Genomic DNA, 24,486 nt, shown 5'->3' with positions numbered 1-24,486 from the left:
TCTTGGGTTCAAAACAGATAGTTCAATGAAAACGTTGACCCAATGTGCAGCAGGTGAGAAAAAGATAAATTCCATGTTTGGGATTATTATGAAAAGGATTGCAAAGGGATTACAATCTTCTAAAATTGTAATGCCTTTATATAGATCTATAGTGCCTAAAGTTTGGGTCAGCATGTCTCAAAATGGAAAACTCAGGAAACAGCAACCAAAATGACCAACAGCCAAAGCAACTCCACTGTGAGGAAGGGTTACAACATCTAGGGACTTTTAAGTTCAGGAAAAGCAAGCAGGAATGGGAAATTTGGGGTCTTCCAGATGTTGCAGGATTAAAACTCCTGACATCCCTAACAAGCCAGTAAGGGCAGATGGGAGTACAAGTCCAACAACATCTGGAGGGCCACATGTTCAGAGAAGTAGGCATGCCTGAGAATTTTCTTTGGTCCAAATTCTTTAAACAAACCTGATTCTTACATCCCAGAATAATATGCAAATAAGAATGTCATGATCCTTTGGTTTCTGAACTTCTCTGAATTTTGCTTCAAAAATATAGTGAAAGGCATATGTGCACTATGTGAAGAAAAATATGTTCAGAAATATGAATGTTAACTTGTTCTTTTTATATTTGCAGAATGACAAAGAAATAGGTAGGACAAAGCACACTTATGGACTGAACGCATGTGAAAGTGACGCAGCCTGGAAATAAATTGATCACAAGATGAAGGTTTTTAAAAAATTATGCATAGTGTAAATTCAATGGACACAGAAATTCAAACTACTAGAACCCAAAGACATCGGTTAAAACTGAATACTAGAAGATTCATGATACCTCAAATGAAGTACAGTGGAAACCACGCACAGGTTGCAATTCGGTGTTTCCGCGCATAGTGCAATTTAGTGCTTCTGCTCATGCGCAACTGCCGAAACCCAGAAGTAACCCGTTCTGGCACTTCAGGGTTTCGGCAGTCCGCAACCTGAAAAAATGCAACCTGAAGCGAACGCAACATGAGGTATGACTGTACTGCACACACAGTATACTTAAACTGGAATTTTCTACCAGAAGATATGGTGATGGTAACCAACTAGGGGAGTAGACATGTTGAATTAAATAGGACTTCAGAGTAGACATTGTTAGAACTGCCCTATTAGATGCCTTTAAAGCTAAGAAGCTTACAACTACAGTATAAGTAAACAAAACACAATTTTTTGGTTTTGACTTGAACACAGAAACTAGGTTCTAAGTAGGCTAGATAAATAAACTGTATATATTCTATTATACTAAACACTACATTCAGAATTAACAAATAAACCATATACAATGTTCTTTCATTTTACTTATTTCAGCATTTTAAAGGGATACTAAAATCATATCAAACTGACAGTTTGTCACTAAATTACCACCTTGTCATGTGTAGCAGTAAGAACACATATCACACACAGAAACAAATCACAACAAACCACATAGATACTTTTGCCAATTTCTCATACAATGCTCAAATCTTTCTACTGTTTGAGCAAGCAAATCATTTTCCTATCACCAAGCTTCCCTTCAGTAATCCCTTCAAATCTTCTCTCAGACCTCCGCCTTCAAAGGTTGAGAGCCTTTCCTTCACAGCAGACTTTCCCTTCTTCCACATTAGAAGTTTCACACAATGTCTTCTACAGCTCATCCTCAGAAGTCCATTAATGAGCACACACAACTCTAAATGAAAGCCATACCATAACTCCCTTATTCTGGTTAAAACTAGACTATGCCACTCTCAAATGACAGTTACGAAAAAGTCAGGAAAACTGAGACCTCACCTCAGGAAAATAGGGGTTACAGAAGGAAGGATGCACAGATTGGGTTTCATATATCATTGCTAACAGGCCTATAAACAAGCAAGGTTCAAGAATTCCCAAGTGCGAATCAAAAAATGATTGTTAAATAAGAAGAGTGAAGCACTGAGTCAATTAATGCTGCATGTTCCATTGCTTCAGATTGGAAGGTGGCAGGGAAAGGGAGATGAAGAGGGAGAACGAGAACTGCTGGTTGGAGAGGAGCTGGGACAGCTGGAGGGGAAAAAAATAGCACAAAGAGGTACAGGGGCCAGATAAGAATATCCAGTGTGTGTTTTACAAAGTAGGGAACAGAAGCCTCACAAACAATTTAGAAGGTGGGCAAGATTTCATTCAACAATCCTGTGGTGCAGAAACTGCAATATGCTTTAATTTGGTTCCCAGGCACTTCTGACCAGTTCCGCAAAGGCTCTTTTACAAATCCAAAGTACAAAAACATTACAGAATTTTAAAAGCAAACGGAAGAAGTGTGGATAAAAGAAATGGCATTATGAATGCAAGCGGAACCACACATCTCTATACAAAACAAAGTCAATAAAAAATGTGATACAGCCAAGTCTTTGTTTCATTGCTTTTGCCTAGCTAGCTCAGTTGGCTAGAATACGGTGCTGATAATCCCAAGCTTGCAGGTTCGATCCCCATATGGGACAGCTGCATATTCCTGAATTGCAGGGGGGTGGACTAGATGATCCACAGGGTCCCTTCCCAACTCTACAATTATATTCCTGTCACCATTATCCTGGTCTGTACATAATGCTAAACAATAAGGTTATTGCCAATGCAGACACTGCGCTTGTGGAATGACTTATGCTCACACAATGGAACTTCCTCTCATTTCCGTTACACACACACACACACACACACACACACACACACACACACACACCCCTGCTGGGACAAGGTCCCCTAACACTTGAAGAGGATGGGAAGAAGAGGGATAAGAGAGGAGGGAACGTTTCATTGTGCAAATGTAAGTCATTCCACAAATGCAATAATGTCTCTAGGAACACAGAAATTCTCAATTTATAGAAATTAAGAATACCTGTACATTCTTGGAAGTTTCGTATCAGTTAATTTGTACCCTAAAATAGTGTGTTCAGTTATTAAACTACTCCCTTGGGATAAGCTTATCTGCAATGCAGTCTTTATGAAGAGGAAGAGAAGAAGGATATCAGGAGGAAACAGAAGTCCAAGCGTAATAATATGCTAAGGGACCTTGTGATCTCCACTAAACTTGTTTCCTGACTCACTACAATTAGTAAAACTGAAAGCATGGCATTTACAAAATGTTAAAAAGTGAAGTTTTAACTATGTAGAAATTATCAGTCTCAAATATAATGCTTTTCCACTATTTGAATAAAAGTTAGTCATGTAATTTTAGTTCTTTAATATTTTAATCTTTAACAGTTACAGATGGGTAGCCGTGTTGGTCTGCCATAGTCGAAATAAAAAAATTCCTTCCTGTAGCACCTTAAAGACCAACTAAGTTAGTTCTTGGTATAAGCTTTCGTGTGCATGCACACTTCTTCAGATACACTGAAACAGAAGTTACCAGATCCTTCTATATATTGAGAAGGTGGGGAGGGGTATTACTTAGAAGGGTGGTGGGAATCGGAGATTGGCAGACAGCTGAGATGAGCCTGTTGACGACTCTTAACGACTGTAATAGGTCTTACAGGAAAAGGCAAGGGGTGAGAAGGTGAGAAATGGCTTAGTCATGTATAATGAGATAAGAATCCAATGTCTTTGTTCAAACCAGGTTTCTCCATTGTTTTAAGTTTGGTAATGAGTTGTAATTCAGCAGCTTCTCTTTCCAGTCTATTTCTGAAATTCCTTTGTAGTAAAACAGCTACTTTGAGATCTTGTATAGAATGTCCTGGGAGATTGAAGTGTTCTCCTACTGGTTTCTCTGTTTTGTGATTCTTGATGTCAGATTTATGTCCGTTTATTCTTTGGCGTAAGGTTTGGCCTGTTTGTCCAATATAGAGAGCTGAAGGACACTGTTGGCATTTGATGGCATACACAATGTTAGACGATGAGCAATTAAATAGTCCCGAGATGGTATGTGTGATGTTGTTGGGGCCAGTAATGGTGTTGTCCGGGTGTATGTGGCAGCAAAGTTGGCATCTGGGTTTATTGCAGGCTCTGGTGCCAGTGTCCGTGTTAAGTCTGGTTGTAGTATTATTGTGGGTTAGGAGTTGTTTAAGATTGGGTGGCTGTCTGTAGGCAATGAAAGGTCTTCCTCCCAGAGCTTGAGAAAGAGAACTGTCATTGTCCAGGAGAGGTTGTAGATCTCTGATGATGCGTTGAACTGTTTTAACTTGGGAGCTGTATGTGATGACTAGTGGAGTTCTGTTATTTTCTTTTTTGGGTCTGTCTTGCAGCAAGTTCTCTCTGGGTATCAGTCTGGCTCTGTTGATCTGTTGTCTAACTTCATCTGCTGGGTATTTTAGTTCTGAGAAGGTTTGCTGTAGATCTCTTAGGTGAGAGTCTCTGTCTGTAGAATTGGAACAGATGCGGCTGTAACGTAGTGCCTGGCTATATACAATGGACTGTTTGGTATGTTTGGGATGGTAGCTAGAGGCATGTAGATATGTTTGTCGGTCAGTTGGTTTACGGTATAAGGTGGTGTCTATGTGTCCATCCTGTATTTTTATAGTAGTGTCCAAAAAATGTATTTCTTGCATAGACTGATTCATTGTAAGGTTGATTGTGGGGTGAAAATCATTGAATTTCTGGTGAAAGGTGTCCAGGGTCTGTTGACCATGTGTCCAGATGATAAAAATATCGTCAATGTATCGTAGGTACAAGAGAGGTTTGAGTGGGTAGGAGTTTAGGAAACGTTGTTCTAAATCTGCCATGAAGATGTTGGCATACTGTGGGGCCATGCGGGTGCCCATTGCTGTGCCGCTGATCTGAAGGAACAGGTCATCACCGAATTTGAAGTTGTTGTGGGTAAGGACAAATTGGCAGAGTTTCGTGGCAAGGTCCGCTGTGGTTTTATCTGAAATGGTGTTCCTTATCGCTTGTAAACCATCGTTGTGTGGGATGTTGGTATACAGAGATTCCACGTCCATAGTAGCTAGTATAGTATTGTTGGGAAGATTATTTAAAGATTGTATTTTCCTCAGAAAATCTGTGGTGTCACGTACATAGCTGGGAGCACTGATGGCATATGGTTTCAGAACAGAGTCCATATAACCGGAGACACCCACTGTAATAGTGCCAATACCTGAAATGATGGGGCGTCCTGGATTTCCTGGTTTGTGTATTTTAGGTAGAAGATAGAAAGTTCCTGGTCGAGGTTCTGTTGGTGTGTTGGTGAGGATCTGTTCTTGGATGTGTGGGGGTAGCTCCTTAACAATCTTGTTCAGTTCTTTCTTGTATTCTTGTGTGGGGTCTGAGTCCAATTTTGTGTAAAAGGCGGTATTGGAAAGTTGTCTGCGAGCCTCCTGAATGTAGTCAGTTTTGTTCATGATGACGACAGCTCCCCCTTTGTCTGCTTCTTTAATTATAATGTTTGGGTTGTTTCTGAGATTATCTATGGCTCTCCTTTCAGCATGGTTTAGATTTTGTTGTAAGCGATGGTGTTTTCTGGTTACATCTGTTTGGATTCTGTGGCGGAAGCAGTCAATGTACAAGTCCAGTGTGGTATTGCGTCCATCAGGAGGGGTCCATGTGGAGTCCCTTTTTGTGTAACACTTTTTCAGTGGTAGTTGGTGGTCAGTGTTCTGTTGGGAGGGTGGTTGTTGTTCTCCAGTGGGTTGAGAGGTGTTGTGTTGTGAAGTTGTTGTTTGTTCTGATTTGTCTTGTTGTTGTGTGTGTTGAAAATACTCCTTCAGGCGTAAACGGCGGAAAAATGCTTCCAAGTCCCCGTAGAACTGGATCATGTGTGGGGATTTGGCAGGGCAGAATGACAGTCCACGTGAAAGGACTGATTCCTCGGCTGGGCTGAGTGCTTGCTGTGAGAGATTGACAATATTGTTGATCTTGTTTTGATTAGTAGCCTGTAGGTTGGAAAGGTTAGAGAGTTTCTTGTTTTTCTGTTTCTTCAGTAGCTCCAGTTGAGAGTGGTAAATGTTTTGTTTTTCCTTTTGGAACTCTTGCCAAGCTTGGTGGTTCCTGATAGAGTTGTCTAATACAAGGAGTTCCTCCTTTATTAGCTTCTGTTTAGAGTAGAGAACGCTGATCAGATGTTTGAGCAGCTTCTTAGAGAAAGTGTTGCATAGTTTTCTTGCATATTCAGTGGGATACGTGGATTGTAGAGGGTTCTTAATTCTAAGACCCTTGGGTATAATGTCCAGGTTCTTGCATTTAGTAAGAAAGAAGATATCAGTCTGTACCTGTGCAAGTTTCTTGGTGAGGTTGATGAACTTCCATTTCATGCGGCTCAATGTGGTGCCTTCCATGGTTCCAGTTACAGATGGGTAGCCGTGTTGGTCTGCCATAGTCGAAATAAAAATATGCTGAATATTTTTATTGAATATGCAAGAAAACTATGCAACACTTTCTCTAAGAAGCTGCTCAAACATCTGATCAGCGTTCTCTACTCTAAACAGAAGCTAATAAAGGAGGAACTCCTTGTATTAGACAACTCTATCAGGAACCACCAAGCTTGGCAAGAGTTCCAAAAGGAAAAACAAAACATTTACCACTCTCAACTGGAGCTACTGAAGAAACAGAAAAACAAGAAACTCTCTAACCTTTCCAACCTACAGGCTACTAATCAAAACAAGATCAACAATATTGTCAATCTCTCACAGCAAGCACTCAGCCCAGCCGAGGAATCAGTCCTTTCACGTGGACTGTCATTCTGCCCTGCCAAATCCCCACACATGATCCAGTTCTACGGGGACTTGGAAGCATTTTTCCGCCGTTTACGCCTGAAGGAGTATTTTCAACACACACAACAACAAGACAAATCAGAACAAACAACAACTTCACAACACAACACCTCTCAACCCACTGGAGAACAACAACCACCCTCCCAACAGAACACTGACCACCAACTACCACTGAAAAAGTGTTACACAAAAAGGGACTCCACATGGACCCCTCCTGATGGACGCAATACCACACTGGACTTGTACATTGACTGCTTCCGCCACAGAATCCAAACAGATGTAACCAGAAAACACCATCGCTTACAACAAAATCTAAACCATGCTGAAAGGAGAGCCATAGATAATCTCAGAAACAACCCAAACATTATAATTAAAGAAGCAGACAAAGGGGGAGCTGTCGTCATCATGAACAAAACTGACTACATTCAGGAGGCTCGCAGACAACTTTCCAATACCGCCTTTTACACAAAATTGGACTCAGACCCCACACAAGAATACAAGAAAGAACTGAACAAGATTGTTAAGGAGCTACCCCCACACATCCAAGAACAGATCCTCACCAACACACCAACAGAACCTCGACCAGGAACTTTCTATCTTCTACCTAAAATACACAAACCAGGAAATCCAGGACGCCCCATCATTTCAGGTATTGGCACTATTACAGTGGGTGTCTCCGGTTATATGGACTCTGTTCTGAAACCATATGCCATCAGTGCTCCCAGCTATGTACGTGACACCACAGATTTTCTGAGGAAAATACAATCTTTAAATAATCTTCCCAACAATACTATACTAGCTACTATGGACGTGGAATCTCTGTATACCAACATCCCACACAACGATGGTTTACAAGCGATAAGGAACACCATTTCAGATAAAACCACAGCGGACCTTGCCACGAAACTCTGCCAATTTGTCCTTACCCACAACAACTTCAAATTCGGTGATGACCTGTTCCTTCAGATCAGCGGCACAGCAATGGGCACCCGCATGGCCCCACAGTATGCCAACATCTTCATGGCAGATTTAGAACAACGTTTCCTAAACTCCTACCCACTCAAACCTCTCTTGTACCTACGATACATTGACGATATTTTTATCATCTGGACACATGGTCAACAGACCCTGGACACCTTTCACCAGAAATTCAATGATTTTCACCCCACAATCAACCTTACAATGAATCAATCTATGCAAGAAATACATTTTTTGGACACTACTATAAAAATACAGGATGGACACATAGACACCACCTTATACCGTAAACCAACTGACCGACAAACATATCTACATGCCTCTAGCTACCATCCCAAACATACCAAACAGTCCATTGTATATAGCCAGGCACTACGTTACAGCCGCATCTGTTCCAATTCTACAGACAGAGACTCTCACCTAAGAGATCTACAGCAAACCTTCTCAGAACTAAAATACCCAGCAGATGAAGTTAGACAACAGATCAACAGAGCCAGACTGATACCCAGAGAGAACTTGCTGCAAGACAGACCCAAAAAAGAAAATAACAGAACTCCACTAGTCATCACATACAGCTCCCAAGTTAAAACAGTTCAACGCATCATCAGAGATCTACAACCTCTCCTGGACAATGACAGTTCTCTTTCTCAAGCTCTGGGAGGAAGACCTTTCATTGCCTACAGACAGCCACCCAATCTTAAACAACTCCTAACCCACAATAATACTACAACCAGACTTAACACGGACACTGGCACCAGAGCCTGCAATAAACCCAGATGCCAACTTTGCTGCCACATACACCCGGACAACACCATTACTGGCCCCAACAACATCACACATACCATCTCGGGACTATTTAATTGCTCATCGTCTAACATTGTGTATGCCATCAAATGCCAACAGTGTCCTTCAGCTCTCTATATTGGACAAACAGGCCAAACCTTACGCCAAAGAATAAACGGACATAAATCTGACATCAAGAATCACAAAACAGAGAAACCAGTAGGAGAACACTTCAATCTCCCAGGACATTCTATACAAGATCTCAAAGTAGCTGTTTTACTACAAAGGAATTTCAGAAATAGACTGGAAAGAGAAGCTGCTGAATTACAACTCATTACCAAACTTAAAACAATGGAGAAACCTGGTTTGAACAAAGACATTGGATTCTTATCTCATTATACATGACTAAGCCATTTCTCACCTTCTCACCCCTTGCCTTTTCCTGTAAGACCTATTACAGTCGTTAAGAGTCGTCAACAGGCTCATCTCAGCTGTCTGCCAATCTCCGATTCCCACCACCCTTCTAAGTAATACCCCTCCCCACCTTCTCAATATATAGAAGGATCTGGTAACTTCTGTTTCAGTGTATCTGAAGAAGTGTGCATGCACACGAAAGCTTATACCAAGAACTAACTTAGTTGGTCTTTAAGGTGCTACAGGAAGGAATTTTTTTATTTAATCTTTAACAGTTATTGAATAGGTAAGGTAAAGGTACCCCTGCCCGTACGGGCCAGTCTTGACAGACTCTAGGGTTGTGCGCTCATCTCACTCTATAGGCGGGGAGCCAGCGCTGTCCGCAGACACTTCCGGGTCACGTGGCCAGCGTGACAAGCTGCATCTGGCGAGCCAGCGCAGCACATGGAACACCGTTAACCTTCCCACTGGTAAGCGGTCCCTATTTATCTACTTGCACCCGGGGGTGCTTTCGAACTGCTAGGTTGGCAGGCACTGGGACCAAACGACGGGAGCGCACCCCGCTGCGGGGATTCGAACCGCCGACCATGCAATCGGCAAATCCTAGGCGCTGAGGTTTTACCCACAGCGCCACCCGCATCCAAATTCTGTCTTTTCAGTATGCAACATATATTGGAGGTGAGGAAGAATCTCTCTCTCCCACAAATGGATAGGGAGATAGAATAGTAGGGAACAGCGCATATCTCACTATCCACAGGTATCTTTGAATAAAACTGTGATTGGATACACTTGTGTGTAAAGTTTCTTTGAAATAAAGCTTACCTCCAGAGATAAAATTCAGTTGAAACCAATTGATAAATAGGCCACGGGTGGCAATTATGTATACGCTATTAGTAGGAATTGGGTATTGTGCAAATGTTGGTCCACAAAGGCCAATCTACAGATTACCTTCTCCACACAGGCTACTTCTATATACCCAAATGTAGTATTTAATACAGCTTGCTATGTGGAACTTCCCAATCAGGAAAGCTTTCATATTTGTAACAGATGCCTTCCACACTGCTAGTGTAGAAACTTCAGTGTAGCAATCAGGGTTAGATACACATGGTTGCCATGAAGAAGTGGACAGCCATACGGAGAAGGTATTATGCAGATTATTCACAAGAGTTCAGTACAGCAGCATAATGAGCAGTTATTGTAAAATCACTGATCCCCATAACAACTTCCTGCAGGTGAACAAAAGTTCAATTTTCAAAACAGGAAACAAACATAATAAACTGCCACAGCCAAACTGAATTTAGACTCAAGTCCAATGTTCAGCTAACATGTTAGTATCTGCCTACAAGTGGCATAGTTTGTTACAAGTCACCAACACTCTTCAACTGCTAACAACACTAGAGGCCGCAACATATTTATAGACTCATGAGTGTTTCTCAGAATTCCCACCAATAAACTACAAAAACCATGTATCTTATAGGAGTAAGAGCACCATTCCTGGAACAATATACGGGAACAATTATTCCAAAGAAAATGCAAGCAAAGGTAAATCCACTGAGATGCACTCACCAAGAAGAAAAGTTAGATTGCTCCAGCCTCCATACAGTCTGAAATCTAAGTAGAAGGGGGGGAAAAACAGAACAATTAACAGCAACACAACGACTGGCTGGTTCTATAACAGGGATGGGAATCAGAGGTTCCACAGAAGTTGCTAGGCTACAACTCCCATCAACCCTGGCTACTGCTCATTTTGGGTGAGCTGATGGGAGTTGCAATTCAAAACATTTAGGGAATGAGGAAACCTTCCATAAGGTTAACTAGCACTCACTGTTCTTATTGAAGCACTACCTTCTGAAATGATATCAAAAATATTTCCCCTTGCTGGAAGATCCATTTAAAGCAGGCTTCCTCAAACTCGGCCCTCCAGATGTTTCTGGCCTATAACTCCCATGATCCCTAGCTAGCAGGACCAGTGGTCAGGGATGATGGGAATTGTTGTCTTAAAACATCTGGAGGGCCGAGTTTGAGGAAGCCTGATTTAAAGGATTGACCATAAAAAGTGATAAATACTTAAACTGAATAAATGTTGATCATGTAGATTGACTCATTTGCTTGGAGACTGCACACCTGCCTTAAGGGCCACCGAGACTGTACAAGACCACTGTGGAGCCTACTGTAGGCAATTTGGGTAGCCTACTGTAGGCAATTTGGGTAGCCTACTGTAGGCAATTTGGGTAGCCTACATGATGGCGAGTGTAGTATACAAGTGTTACCCCGTTCCCATTGGAATGTAAGAGCTCAGAACAAAGGTCCAGGATACTGATTCCATGACCAACAAGATGCCTATGGAAAGCCTACAAGCAGGACCAGAGTTTGACAGCACCCACCCATCTTTTTTTCCTTAATTTGGATACTGCCCTTCATCCAAAGATCTCAGGGCAATAAAGTAGTACCTCGGTTTAAGAACAGTCCTGTTTACGAACGATTTGGTTTATGAACTCTGCAAAACCAGAAATAGTGTCCCGGTTTGCAATCTTTACCTTGCTTCTAAGAACAGAATCAGAACAGTGGAAAGGCCCTGGCGACAGGAGGCCTCATTAGGGAAAGCGCGCCTCAGTTTAAGAATGGTTTTGGTTTAAGAACTGACTTCTGGAATGGATTAAGTTCATAAACTGAGGTACCACCGTACTTGTGATTCTCAAGCATTCAGAGGCATATTGTCTCCCACCATAGCTATTATAGCTAGTAGTCATTCACATTCACTCATCCTCCATTGATCTGTCTAATCTTCTTTTAAAGACAGCCAAGCTGCTCCAAAGTTATAACCTTTCCTCACCGGGGAGTTGCTTCACCCCCTTGCTCATTTTGGTTGGCTTTTTTTCCAGATATTCAATATCCTCCTTCAGCTGCAGCAAGCAATCATGTTCTCACCAGTTTTATATAATAGCATTAAGATACAGGGTATTTTAGTTTCATTCACTTTGTTAATGATCCCTAAAGTAAAATTCAACATATTCATCAAGCTATCCCCCATAACCCCAAGGTTTCATTCCTGGATAGTTCTGACCCCCACTAGCACGTAGGATTTTTTTGCTGTTGGTTTTTGTGCCCCAACGTGCTTCATTTTACACTTGCTAACACTGAATTACATTGCCACTATACTGCTCATTCACACAGTTTTGGAGAATGTAGAAGCATTTATCAGTAGTCCCCGTGTGGAGGTTGGAATGTTTGTATCATCCCCAATTCAGCTGAGAACCACTACTTCACTATAACAAAGCATGGGCTTAATGGGCAGAGGAATAAAATAGGATGATAACTTCAGTGAACAAACTGCACAGAGTTCCAATACAACTGGTTGTAGCAAATCCGCAGTTGTCACAATCCAAACCACTCAGTTCCAAACTTCGTGAAAGCGCAACTGCTCCAATTTCTACTCCTTTTGCCAACGGAACGTAGAAGCAGATGCAATTTGGGGTCTTTGGGACCCGTCTGCCCGTTGCAAACAACTCCATGCAACTTTTGCCCTTTTTGTGATGCGCTCCTCCCAACAGCGGCCACAATCGATAGCCCTACCCACATAAAGAGAGCATAGGGAACATAGGCCTGTAGGAACCAGTGTCCCATTTCAAATAGTGCCCCCACAAACAGGGCATGAGACACCCTCACCTCCAAGTGGTGGGGACCCCCATCCACCAACTCCTTAGGGAGAAGACCCACGGACCACAGAAGGTCGTTTTAACTACATGAGGCTCTGGCTCGAAATAGTAAAAGCCCCGTCCTAGGGAAAGGGCAGGGTTTTGAAGAAGTAGGGCTCCAAGAAGTCAGCCAGACAATGGGGCAATGGTGCCTGCTGCCCCGTGGAGTGGGGGGGAAGGCGGAACGACCCTCAAAGACCCCAGATCCCCGACCTGCTTTGACTGGCAAGGCTCAGGCGAGGAGGAGGAGGAAGAAAGGCATCGAAGCCGGTGTACTGGCTCTGGCCAGGTGTGCTGCTGCTGCTGCCGCCGCCGCCGCGGCGCCTCAACTCACCTGCCCGCCTCTTCGCCCTCCGCACCCAGCAGCAGCGCCGCCGCAGCCGCCCCTCCCGGGACTCCGCCGCTGCCTCCGTCGCGTCCGGCGCTCGGGGGACTCGGCCCCACCACGAAGCTGGGAGGCGGCCGCCCACACATCCGGGGCGCGGGGGAAGGCCGTGGGGGGGACAGGCTCCCCTTCCTCACAGGCGGCGGCGGCAGCAGCAGCAGGCGAGAGGGGAGCTGGTCCCCCTGCCGCCGCCCCGGCTTCTCATCCCCGAGAAGGCGGCTCCCCTCCACTCGCGCCTCGGTCGGTGTCGGTGCCGGCCCGCCTGCGGCCTTTGCCCTCGCCACACTGGTAACCTGCTGCCCGTCACCGCCCCCCTCACTCCAACTTCCCGGCCAGCCTCCCCGCCGCCATCTTGTTTCGGGGTGGGAGGGGGAGAGAGCGAGAGAGAGCGATTGCTTTCGAGCGCACGCGCGGTCGAGGGAATCCCGGCTTGTTGGGAGACCAGAGGGAAAGAAAGGAGCCCGGCGCGCCTGCGCGGGAGAGCGTGGCGTTCGCTTTTCACACCTGCTCTGAGAGAGAGAGAGAGAGAGAGAGAGAGAGCAGCTGGGAAAGGGGCGGGGCTTGGTTGTCTCCCTTGCTTGACAGCGCGCGGAGGGAGGGAGAGCCAGCCAGCCAGCAGCTCGGCTGCAAATGCTGCATGCTTAGTCGGTCTGCGCCTCTGCAGCGATTGGGAGGGGATAGAAGGGGACACCACGTGCAGGGAGCGGCAAAAGCCAAGTTTCTGCGTTCCAGCAAGGAGATAAATAACTATGCAACTTTTAGAAGACATGGGAAGGCAGCTCTTCGGATAGGGATGTTTTTAATGTTTTATGCTTTTGTATTTCATAGAATCATAGAATCATAGAATCATAGAGTTGGAAGAGACCACAAGGGCCATCGAGTCCAACCCCCTGCCAAGCAGGAAACACCATCAGAGCACTCCTGACATATGGTTGTCAAGCCTCTGCTTAAAGACCTCCAAAGAAGGAGACTCCACCACACTCCTTGGCAGCAAATTCCACTGTCAAACAGCTCTTACTGTCAGGAAGTTCTTCCTAATGTTTAGGTGGAATCTTCTTTCTTGTAGTTTGGATCCATTGCTCCGTGTCCGCTTCTCTGGAGCAGCAGAAAACAACCTTTCTCCCTCCTCTATGTGACATCCTTTTATATATTTGAACATGGCTATCATATCACCCCTTAACCTCCTCTTCTCCAGGCTAAACATGCCCAGCTCCCTTAGCCGTTCCTCATAAGGCATCGTTTCCAGGCCTTTGACCATTTTGGTTGCCCTCCTCTGGACACGTTCCAGTTTGTCAGTGTCCTTCTTGAACTGTGGTGCCCAGAACTGGACACAGTACTCCAGGTGAGGTCTGACCAGAGCAGAATACAATGGCACTATTACTTCCCTTGATCTAGATGCTATACTCCTATTGATGCAGCCCAGAATTGCATTGGCTTTTTTAGCTGCCGCGTCACACTGTTGGCTCATGTCAAGTTTGTGGTCAACCAAGACTCCTAGATCCTTTTCACATGTACTGCTCTCAAGCCAGGTGTCCCCCATCTTGTATTTGTGCCTCTCATTTTTTTTGCCCAAGTGCAATACTTTACATTTCTCCCTGTTAAAATTCATCTTGTTTGTTTTGGCCCAGTTCTCTAATCTGTCAAGGTTGTTTTGAAGTGTGATCCTGTCCTCTGGGGTGTTAGCCACCCCTCCCAGTTTGGTGTCATCTGCAAATTTGATCAGGATGCCCTTGAGTCCATCATCCAAGTCGTTGATAAAGATGTTGAATAAGACCGGGCCCAAGACAGAACCCTGGGGCACCCCACTAGTCACTCTTCTCCAGGATGAAGAGGAACCATTGATGAGCACCCTTTGGGTTCGGTCAGTCAGCCAGTTACAAATCCACTGAGTGGTAGCATAGTCAAGACCGCATTTTACCAGCTTCTTTACAAGAATATCATGGGGCACCTTGTCAAATGCCTTGCTGAAATCAAGGTAGGCTACACCCACTGCGTTCCCTTCATCTACCAGGCTTGTAATTCGGTCAAAAAACGAGATCAGGTTAGTCTGACATGACTTATTTTTCAGAAATCCATGCTGACTATTGGTGATCACAGCATTCCTTTCTAGGTGCTCACAGACTGTTTGCTTAATGATCTGCTCCAGAATCTTCCCTGGTATTGATGTCAGACTGACTGGGCGGTAATTATTTGGGTCCTCTCTTTCCCCCTTTTTGAAAATAGGGACAACATTTGCCCTCCTCCAGTCTGCCGGGACTTCGCCTGTTCTCCAGGAATTCTCAAAGATGACTGCCAGTGGTTCTGAGATCACATCTGCCAGTTCTTTTAATACTCTTGGATGCAGTTCATCTGGCCCTGGAGACTTGAATACATCTAAACTAGCCAAGTATTCTTGTACTATCTCCTTTGTTATTCTGGGCTGTGTTTCCTTTGCTGAATCATTTGCTCCAAATTCTTCAGGTCGGGCATTGTTTTCTTTATCGGAGAAGACTGAGGCAAAGAAGGCATTGAGGAGTTCAGCCCTTTCTGTGTCCCCTGTTTGCATTTCACCATCTTCTCCTCTGAGTGACCCCACTGTTTCTTTGTTCTTCCTTTTGCTACGAACATACCCATAAAAGCCTTTTTTGTTGCTTTTAACCTCTCTAGCAAGCCTGAGTTCATTCTGTGCTTTAGCTTTTCTGACTTTGTGTCTACACGTGCTGGCTATTTGTTTGAATTCCTCTTTGGTGGTTTCCCCCCTTTTCCATTTTTTGTACACATCCTTTTTTAATCTTAACTCAGTTAAAAGTTCTTTAGATAGCCACCCTGGCTTCTTTAGGCACCTTCCATGTTTCCGTCTCATTGGTATTGCCTGACGTTGTGCTTTTAGTATCTCCCTCTTAACAAACTCCCAGCCATCATGAACTCCCTTTCCTTTTAGTATTACTGTCCATGGGATCTCACCCAGCACTTCCCTAAGTTTTATGAAGTCGGCTTTCTTAAAGTCAAGAAATTGAGTCCTAGTATGCTTGGCTGCTCCTTTCCGCTGTATAGTAAACTTCAGAAGAGCATGATCACTCGCGCCTAATGATCCTTCCACTTCTACCCCACTAACCAGGTCATCAACATTGGTTAGGACCAGATCTAAAATGGCTGTTCCTCTTGTTGCTTCTCCCACTTTCTGGACAATGAAGTTGTCTGCAAGGCCAGTGAGGAATCTGTTTGACCTTATGCTCTTGGCTGAGTTTGACATCCAACAAATATCCGGGTAATTGAAGTCCCCCATTACTACTATCTCCCTTCCTTTTGCATGCTTGGCCATCTGTTCCAGGAAGGCATCATCTATGTCCTCCGTTTGGCTTGGGGATCTATAGTAAACTCCCACAATGAGGTCACTGTTATTCTTCTCTCCCTTAATTTTGACCCAAATGCTCTCACTTTGGCTTTGAGGTTCTAAATCTTGGATCTCTTCACAGGTATACACATCCCTGACATATAACGCCACACCTCCTCCTTTCTTGTCTGGTCTGTTTCTCTGAAATAGATTGTATCCCCCCATTATTACATTCCAATCGTGGGACTTATCCCACCAGGTTTCAGTGATGCCTATTATGTCATATTTAGTTTGTTGAAGCCATAGCTGTCAAGTGTCCCTTATTTGAAGGGACAGTCCCTTATTCCAGTGCCATGTCCCGCTGGTGTCCCTTATTGATGGATATCCCTTAAATGTCCCTTAAATAATGTCCCTTAAATTTCAAAGGAAGCAGCTCCTCTCCCTCCCTGCAGGCCAGGGAGGAGGGAGGCTCCAACTGTGTTGCTTGGCTGTGTTGCTCACCCAATAAGAAGTCTAAGAACGACTGGGGGGGGTGGAGCTTGCATGCCTTGTGTGTGGCTAGTTAATACAAGCTGAGGGGGGTTTTGAATGCTGGACGCAATTTTGTTGCACATGCTGCTGCAAACTTTGCAGTGCAAAGCCAGGCCGGGGAGCCATCTTAAGTTGAGGCTGCATAGGCCTTGTGGTGCATGTGATTCAGATTCTATTCAGTTGAACCTCTGGTTACAAAGTTGGTTGGACAGTGTTCTCGAAGCTACCCAGCATGAGTTTGACCAGACTGCAGAAGGACAGGAAGACTGGAGTGCCTGGAACAGGTGAGGCTGCAGGTCCCTTATTTTGGCTGCTGGTCCCTTATTTTCAAGGCTGCTGGTCCCTTATTTTCAAATCTGTAAGTTGACAGCTATGGTTGAAGCCGTCCAGGGTCGCTGGGGCAACCCAGTCAAATGGGTGGGGTGCCTAATATTAGGCCTGGCACCTTCATTATAAAAAGTATAGTGTACACCTTTGGGTGCCAGACAAAAACGACCCTCTTTAACCAGGCCTTTGGTTGATTTGATTGATATCCTATGCCCTTTTAAAATGTGTTGGGGGGTGTTATGGGGTTGTTTGTTTTTATTTGATTATGTATTTTGTGGTTTTATATTCTGATGTGAACCGCCCTGAGACGTGGGTATAGGGCAGTATATAAATTCAATAAATTATTACAGTACTATCATCATCATCAGTGCTGTTTTTCTAGAAAAAGAGGTCCTGGAACTTGTCACAAACGCCTTCCTTGTTCTCTTATACAGTCAAACCTCGGTTTTCGAATGTCTCAGCTGCCGAACGTTTCGGAAGCCAAACACTGAAAACCCGGAAGTGAATGCTTCCATTTTCGAACACGCCTCAGAAGTCAGATGGCTTCCGAGGCGCGTTTTTCATTCCCCCCCCCCCCATTGACTTTGCATCCAGTCCTTTGATCCTCAGTTTTCGAATGTTTCAGAAGTCGAATGGACTTCAGGAACAGATTACCTTCAAAAACTGAGGTTTGACTGTAATGGCAATGACGCCCACCTGAGAGGTGCCGGAACTGAGTTCCAGCTGGAAAAAAAAGCCATGATGATGATGATATATGGTTTTATTTAGACATATATACAGTCTGCACCCAGATGAAAGCATTGCAGAACATACACATCTTGTGAGGGCCTGGTTTCCCCCTTAAGGGCAGCAGTGGATTCAAAGGACAGCAGAAAGTGCATACAGTGGTACCTCGGGTTAAGTACTTAATTTGTTCCGGAGGTCCGTTCTTAACCTGAAACTGTTTTTAACCTGAGGTACCACTTTAGCTAATGGGGCCTCCTGCTGCCGCCAGAGCACAATTTCTGTTCTCATCCTGAAGCAAAGTTCTTAACCCGAGGTACTATTTCTGGGTTAGCGGAGTCTGTAACCTGAAGCGTCTGTAACCTGAAGCGTCTGTAACCTGAGGTACCACTGTAGTGCTACATTGAAAATGTAGTTTGACTTTCAGATGCACCCTCCACTGGCCACTTCATGTATTGGAACAAAGGCTATCATGTGTTTTGCAGCAGAAACTGACATATGCCTACTCTGAAGTCGTACAGAGTTCAATGAGGTTTACTTCCTGGCACAAGTGGTACAAGTGTATAGGATCGCGACCCTAACCAAACAAACACCAGAAGCTTGACACAAAGAAGAAAGGTTGAATTGGTTTTGGTTCCCTTCATACTCACACACCCTTGTGTTTCAAAAGGTTTGAGTCCATGTCTGCAGAACAGAATGTTAATCTGAAGGTTTTTCCTGCATGACATTGTGCACAACTGGCTCTTACTAGTATATATGTATAGTTTGTCATATTAATACCTTACATATATATCTAAATGTGTGAAGCAGCCTCAAGTATTTTGACATGAAGCAAGATGCATATTTAAATAAATATCTACAGTAGGTTCTTTTTCCAGGCTTAATTTCAAAGATAATTTTGTGTTACTATCAAGGACCTCTTTCTCAACATAAGTCTCATAAACCAACACTAAGCCTTAATAATTAGTTAGTTCCATATTTTTCTGGACTATTCACAGTTTGTGCCCATTATTTTCTGGATGCTTCTAGGGCAATCCGCAATCCATTTTCCCAGTGTTATTGCCTCAGCCATTCATTTGAACATGCTTTAATTTGATCCTCAGTTTAAAATTTTCCAAATGCCAAAATGCAGAACCAGCCCTTTGAGGTTTAGGGCATGTTACCATGTGATTAAGTGCCTCAGGATACTTCTTAGTGAGTAGGTGCCCTAAGAAGAACATTAGAACAATTGAAGATCCTAAATTCTTTATCTTTGTTTAGATCAGAATAATCTGAGACCCTATGCAGTTTTATGCCACACCAAGGAAACAATTTGTCTTGTACGAGACAGTTAAGGTAAATACCACTTAAATATAGTATGAGAGGGCCTATTATACCACACATTGTACAATCCCAGCTTGAAGGCTGAACTGAAAACATGTACAGTAGGCATATTTGTGGTTTGGAAAAGCTAAAGGAGGAGAAATAGTGTGGGGGGGGGAAGATGGAAATATGTTGGGCAGTCACTATGGGATTGGAGAACATTCAGTTACAGTTGAGACATCAAAACAATGATAAAACAACCCACAACCGTTTTCTTTCTAAATACACCAAACTTAATTTTTCAATCAATTTTTATTACAGTCTATTAATTTTATTATTTCATTCTAGCTTAAATTAACCATTTCCAATCATTTTGTTCCATCTAAAATGAATTATTTCTGAACACAAATAACCCCAAAACTATACCTTGTATCTTATATTCCAGATGTGGTCTCACTAATGCCAGTACAAAGAAAGCATCAGTTCTTCGCAAATAAAAACACATCACAAAATGCATCCAGGATTTACATCCACTGTATTTAGAGCTACATCACACTTAGTCATCATGATTATCTGATACCCTGAGACCTTTTGACCTCTATTATTTTGAACCAATGAAGCACCCAGGCATAATAAAAATGCTTAGTTGTTCCCAAATGCATGACATTGTAATATTGAACTTTTTCCCCTTCTATTATTTGCACCATCATTTGACAGCACGTGCTTAGTGGCTGGAAACACCATTAATAATTCTTAAGTGAGTCACAGACATTTGTGGTTTTAATAACGACTGGAAGTCTGATTGCCCTGCCTAATTTCTTATGAGTGTGCTCTCTTTGTAATGGCATTAGAAGCTACGGTATTATAATCAAGGCTTTATTTCAGAGCTGCTAAATATAGTTACTGCCCTCCTACAAGTTTATAGATAGTCTTCTACATATTTGCAGCGATCAAAGAAGTTATTGTTTAACACTCTTTGTCTCTTTGTTCACAGCTGGCAATCTTTTGCTTGAGGTTTTTTGTTTTTGGGTACAAAAAAGTGTTGATTTGTAAAAATAGGGTGCAGTGCAGATCCATTTAACTTTAACATCCAATTTAAATGTTAAATTCATGGGATTTTAAAATTGGCTTCTAGGGGATGTAAATTGCACCCTAGTTTGGTAAGCAGAGCAAATAGATTCATACCAGCATCTCTCATTTGCTGCCTACATTTTCTTTTTCTTTAAAGCAGCTTGTAATATTTTCTGTAAATGTAAATTGTTAAATATTTTTATCTATGCTACACCATATGTTCATAGATATAGATATATATCCTATATATATATTATCCTATATATACACAGTGTGGTGTGTGAGAGGACCGGGGTTTTGCTGCTTTGACTTGGATGCGTATTCCTAATCATTACCATTTTAAAACATAGCAAGAAGTGTAAATTGGATGTATGCAATGTGCTGCCAGGAGGGGGAAAAACGTAACAATGTATTTTAAATGAGCTACCGTATTTTTTGCACCATAACACTCACTTTTTTCCTCCTAGAAAGTAAGGGGAAATGTCTGTCCGTGTTATGGAGGGAATGCCTACGGGTGGCATGCCTACGGATTTTCCTCCTCTAAAAACTACGTGCGTGTTATGGTCGGGTGCGTGTTATAGAGCGAAAAATACGGTATATACTGTATGTTGGGCATTTTCTTCACTATCTCCAGTCTTCTCAGAGAGATTGCCAAATTAGAAGTTGGCTACAACTTGGAAAATAGCATACATTTAATAGAATGTTTAAAGAGCAACAAGAAAGCATTCAAGAAACTTGGCAAATATTAAAATACAGCCAAAAAAAATTTAAAAATGTACCAAACAACTATTCAACATCCTTTTGTACCCTGCTCACACTTAAAATTACCTGGAACATTAGGTCTGATTTGTTGTAAAGGATCTCTGAGACAAATAAAATAGGGCGTTGGGGAGTCCCATTCAGCTCAATCAGTTAAAAGTTGCTTTCACACCTTTATGTTGTGTTTCTTTAGAGTTAAAATTGAGACTGATTCAACCAAAACTGATGTTCCGGGTCTTAGACTCCACAGTACTGGTACAGGAAGGATTTGGTGATACTGGTGAGTTAAGGATCTATGATGCGGGGCTTGGCCTGCATTTTTGTTTTTTCTGGTCAGAAATTGTTATTAACTTTGTTTTAGAAAAACCCTTGGTATTTGCAGATAATTCATGCACTTTTAAATTATGTAACAGATGGACAACCAAAGTGGACCCTGCAAGACTTTGTGGCTGCAAAGATACAGTGGTACCTCAGGTGAAGTACTTAATTCGTTCCTGAGGTCCATTCTTAACCTGAAACGGTTCTTAACCTGAGGCGTGCTTTCGCTAATGGGGGCCTCCCGCTGCTCCCGCTGCGCTGCTGGTATGCGATTTCCGTTCTTATCCTGGAGCAAAGTTCTTAATCTGGAGCAACCACTTCCTGGTTAGCGAAGTTTGTAACCCGAAGCATCTGTAACCCGAGGTACCACTGTATGTAACACAGTTGATTTCCATAGTTGATCCAGAAAAAAACTAAAACAAGATACGTAACAGAAAGGACATATTTTGTAAGTTGGAGGTTTTACCAGTAGCAGGTGGAGTGGTTGGGTGGTGGCATTTACCTGACCTTTGGTTGGTTGCATCACTGTGGTTTACCAGGAGGGAGAGGGAGGGGGCAAGGCAACGCCGAGATTGGCGTGGTACACAAATTGGCAGGAGTGCCAGACTGACTGGTGCATTACACTCACCTTGCCACCCCTTTGCTCTCCCTGTCTATCTCCCAGTGACACAACCAACTGAAGTTTAGTTGAGCACTGCTGCACCTCCCATGGGTTTTGCTCATAAACTTAAATGCAAAATGCAGGGACCTTATTTTGGTCAACCTGCAAATGAAGTGATGCAATTCACTTCATTTGCAGCAAAATTTTGTTTAGTGTCAAACCTGCTTTGCATGATGACACTTGCATCTGAGGTATATAAATAACGTAATCATAAAATGAAGCCGTGGCGTTGTGCTGACTTGGTAACTTTAAAGAAAACAACTGTGAGAGGATAATGTATAGGTTACAAGATTAATACGGTAAATCAGAATAGGTTTAAACAGCAGGAAGGGAAAACAGAGAACGCGCCATGTTATTTACCAAGGGGATTTCTATTTATTATTTCAGATAGAAGCAAAATGTTCTTTAAGCCTCCTGGTTTTTAAAATCTGCTAAAGTGTAATATGATCATTATTGAACAGGTAACAGAGCACTCTGAGTAGCCTCATTACTCAATATGCCAATAGTACTTTGGCACTGCTTAGGACTGGCCCACAATTAAAAAAGAACAACTGAGCCAGTCCTGCAGGGAATCTACTGAAATATCATTTGGCTCTGCTTCTGTTTTGTTTTGAGCCTTCTGTTGGACTGACAAAGGGAGGCAACATTTGATAATAAGACTGACTACAGTATATCCTGGAGATTAAGAGCCAGCCAGATACATATTGCAATTACCATTAATAGGAATGTGCAAATTGGCACAATGCTATATTGCATTTAAATTTTTGCCCAGATGTGTGGGGTGTAAATAAATTTTAATAATAATAATAATAATAATAATAATAAATTTTCATTAAGTTTACTAAAAGCACAATCTCTCAGAATCTACCCAGAAGTAAGGTCTGTTGAGTTCAATGGGGCTTACTCCCAGGTAAGTGCATATGAGTGCAATGATTTTTTCCCAGCATTCTGTAATTTGCTTTATTTTCAGTCATCTTCGCCTCAAAGTGAAGTCAAGCTGCAATTCTAAACACTTCTGTTATGGAATGAGCCCCTGTTATGGATTGAGAAAGCATGCTTACAGTTGCAGTGCCTGACTCTTGACACTTTTAAATAAATTTGCTGCAAACCCCACCTTCTGTAACGGTTCTTTGCCACCTGCTCTTCTATGGCAGATATGCTATATGCCTAATTAAAAGTAACTCCCACTGATTATTACCAGATAACCAGCCCATGTTGCTTTTAACCAGTTCAAAGCCCTGGATCCATTGGTGTCTTCCAAGATCACCTTTTTGGAAGGTGTTGCTTAGGGTTTTCAGGGGAGAAGTGAAGTAGGAAAGCCGTTCTGTTTCAGTGGAACAATATTTTCAGGCATTAGGATTCAAGCCCATCTTTTGATTTAGTGTGATAGTTCTGAAGTTGACTGGGATCCAAACTTGAACTCCTCCTGCCTTCAGATACATTATATTATTTTCTTTTTAAAAAAATAATAATATAATCTATTTAACTGACTGTATTGGAATCTTAAAGCATCTTAAAAAGTAGAGACATCACCTTGCCAACAAAGGTCCGTATAGTAAAAGCTATGGTTTTCCCAATAGTGATGTATGGAAGTGAAAGCTGGACCATAAAGAAGGCTGATCGCCAAAGAATTGATGCTTTTGAATTATGGTGCTGGAGGAGACTCTTGAGAGTCCCATGGACCGCAAGAAGATAAAACCTATCCATTCTTAAGGAAATCAGCCCTGAGTGCTCACTGGAAGGACAGATAGTGAAGCTGAGGCTCCAATACTTTGGCCACCTCATGAGAAGAGAAGACTCCCTGGAAAAGACCCTGATGCTGGGAAAGATGGAGGGCACAAGGAGAAGGGGACGACAGAGGACGAGATGGTTGGATAGTGTTCTCAAAACTACCAGCATGAGTTTGACCAAACTGCGGGAGGCAGTGGAAGACAGAAGTGCCTGGTGTGCTCTGATCCATGGGGTCACGAAGAGTCAGACACGACTAAACGACTAAACAACAACAAATTGGAATTGGAATGAAACTTCAGCAGAATCAGTGCAGTGCAGCAGTAAAAATGACTGAGGAGCAAAGTGTTCCCAGGCTCCTCTTTGGGTGCCCACACATTTGCAGAGTTTCAGGAAACCTAATTTGGCTTGCCATGTTGTGTAAACGAGCTCTGTGAATTCCACCTCAACATATGAACTCCTGCATTTGCTGAGTATGTTATTGAATAAATATTGGCCCTCAAATTAGTCTGAGCAATAAAACGAGGGAGTCCTTTCCATTCCATCTAACAAATGTTGTAAAATATTTTCCAAATCACTGTATCACCTTGAACAAGGAACCAGGCTAGAGGACATGTTGGATGTGTTGTGCAGAGCTGCTTTGCATCAGTTCTCCATAGCTCCCAAACCTGGAGAGAGGCCAGCTGCAATATATCTTCACTGACTCCCAATCCGCAGTAAAATGCAAAGCACACGAGTCATGTCAGGTTTGAGCAGCTTAAAAAAAAAGAATGATATACTGCACTCCTTGAAAATATTATGGTCCAACTTCATTTCCT

The 24,486-nt window shown here is 42.9% G+C and overlaps 1 protein-coding gene across 2 annotated transcripts in view; it reads right to left on the bottom strand.

The window, feature by feature from the left end:
* The window catches only part of APC (APC regulator of WNT signaling pathway), a 69,330-nt gene extending 56,029 nt beyond the window's left edge, over positions 1 to 13,301 (bottom strand). Inside the window, exons 1-2 of one of the 2 annotated variants that reach the window (XM_080972167.1) lie at positions 12,885 to 13,301; positions 10,422 to 10,466 (exon numbers count right to left, since the gene is read on the bottom strand). The gene's annotated coding sequence lies outside the window, so the exon portion shown is untranslated. The remainder of the gene's footprint in view (positions 1 to 10,421; positions 10,467 to 12,884) is intronic. The other variant, XM_080972170.1, reaches the window with a different exon arrangement.
* Between the last annotated feature and the right edge of the window lie 11,185 nt (positions 13,302 to 24,486).

The sequence above is a fragment of the Podarcis pityusensis genome, assembly GCF_964106645.2.
Source record: "Podarcis pityusensis genome assembly, chromosome: 11".
In the NCBI taxonomy this organism is placed as follows: domain Eukaryota; kingdom Metazoa; phylum Chordata; class Lepidosauria; order Squamata; family Lacertidae; genus Podarcis; species Podarcis pityusensis.
The sequence above is the reverse complement of the archived record's forward strand: the minus strand, read 5'-3'. Positions and strand labels throughout refer to the sequence as shown.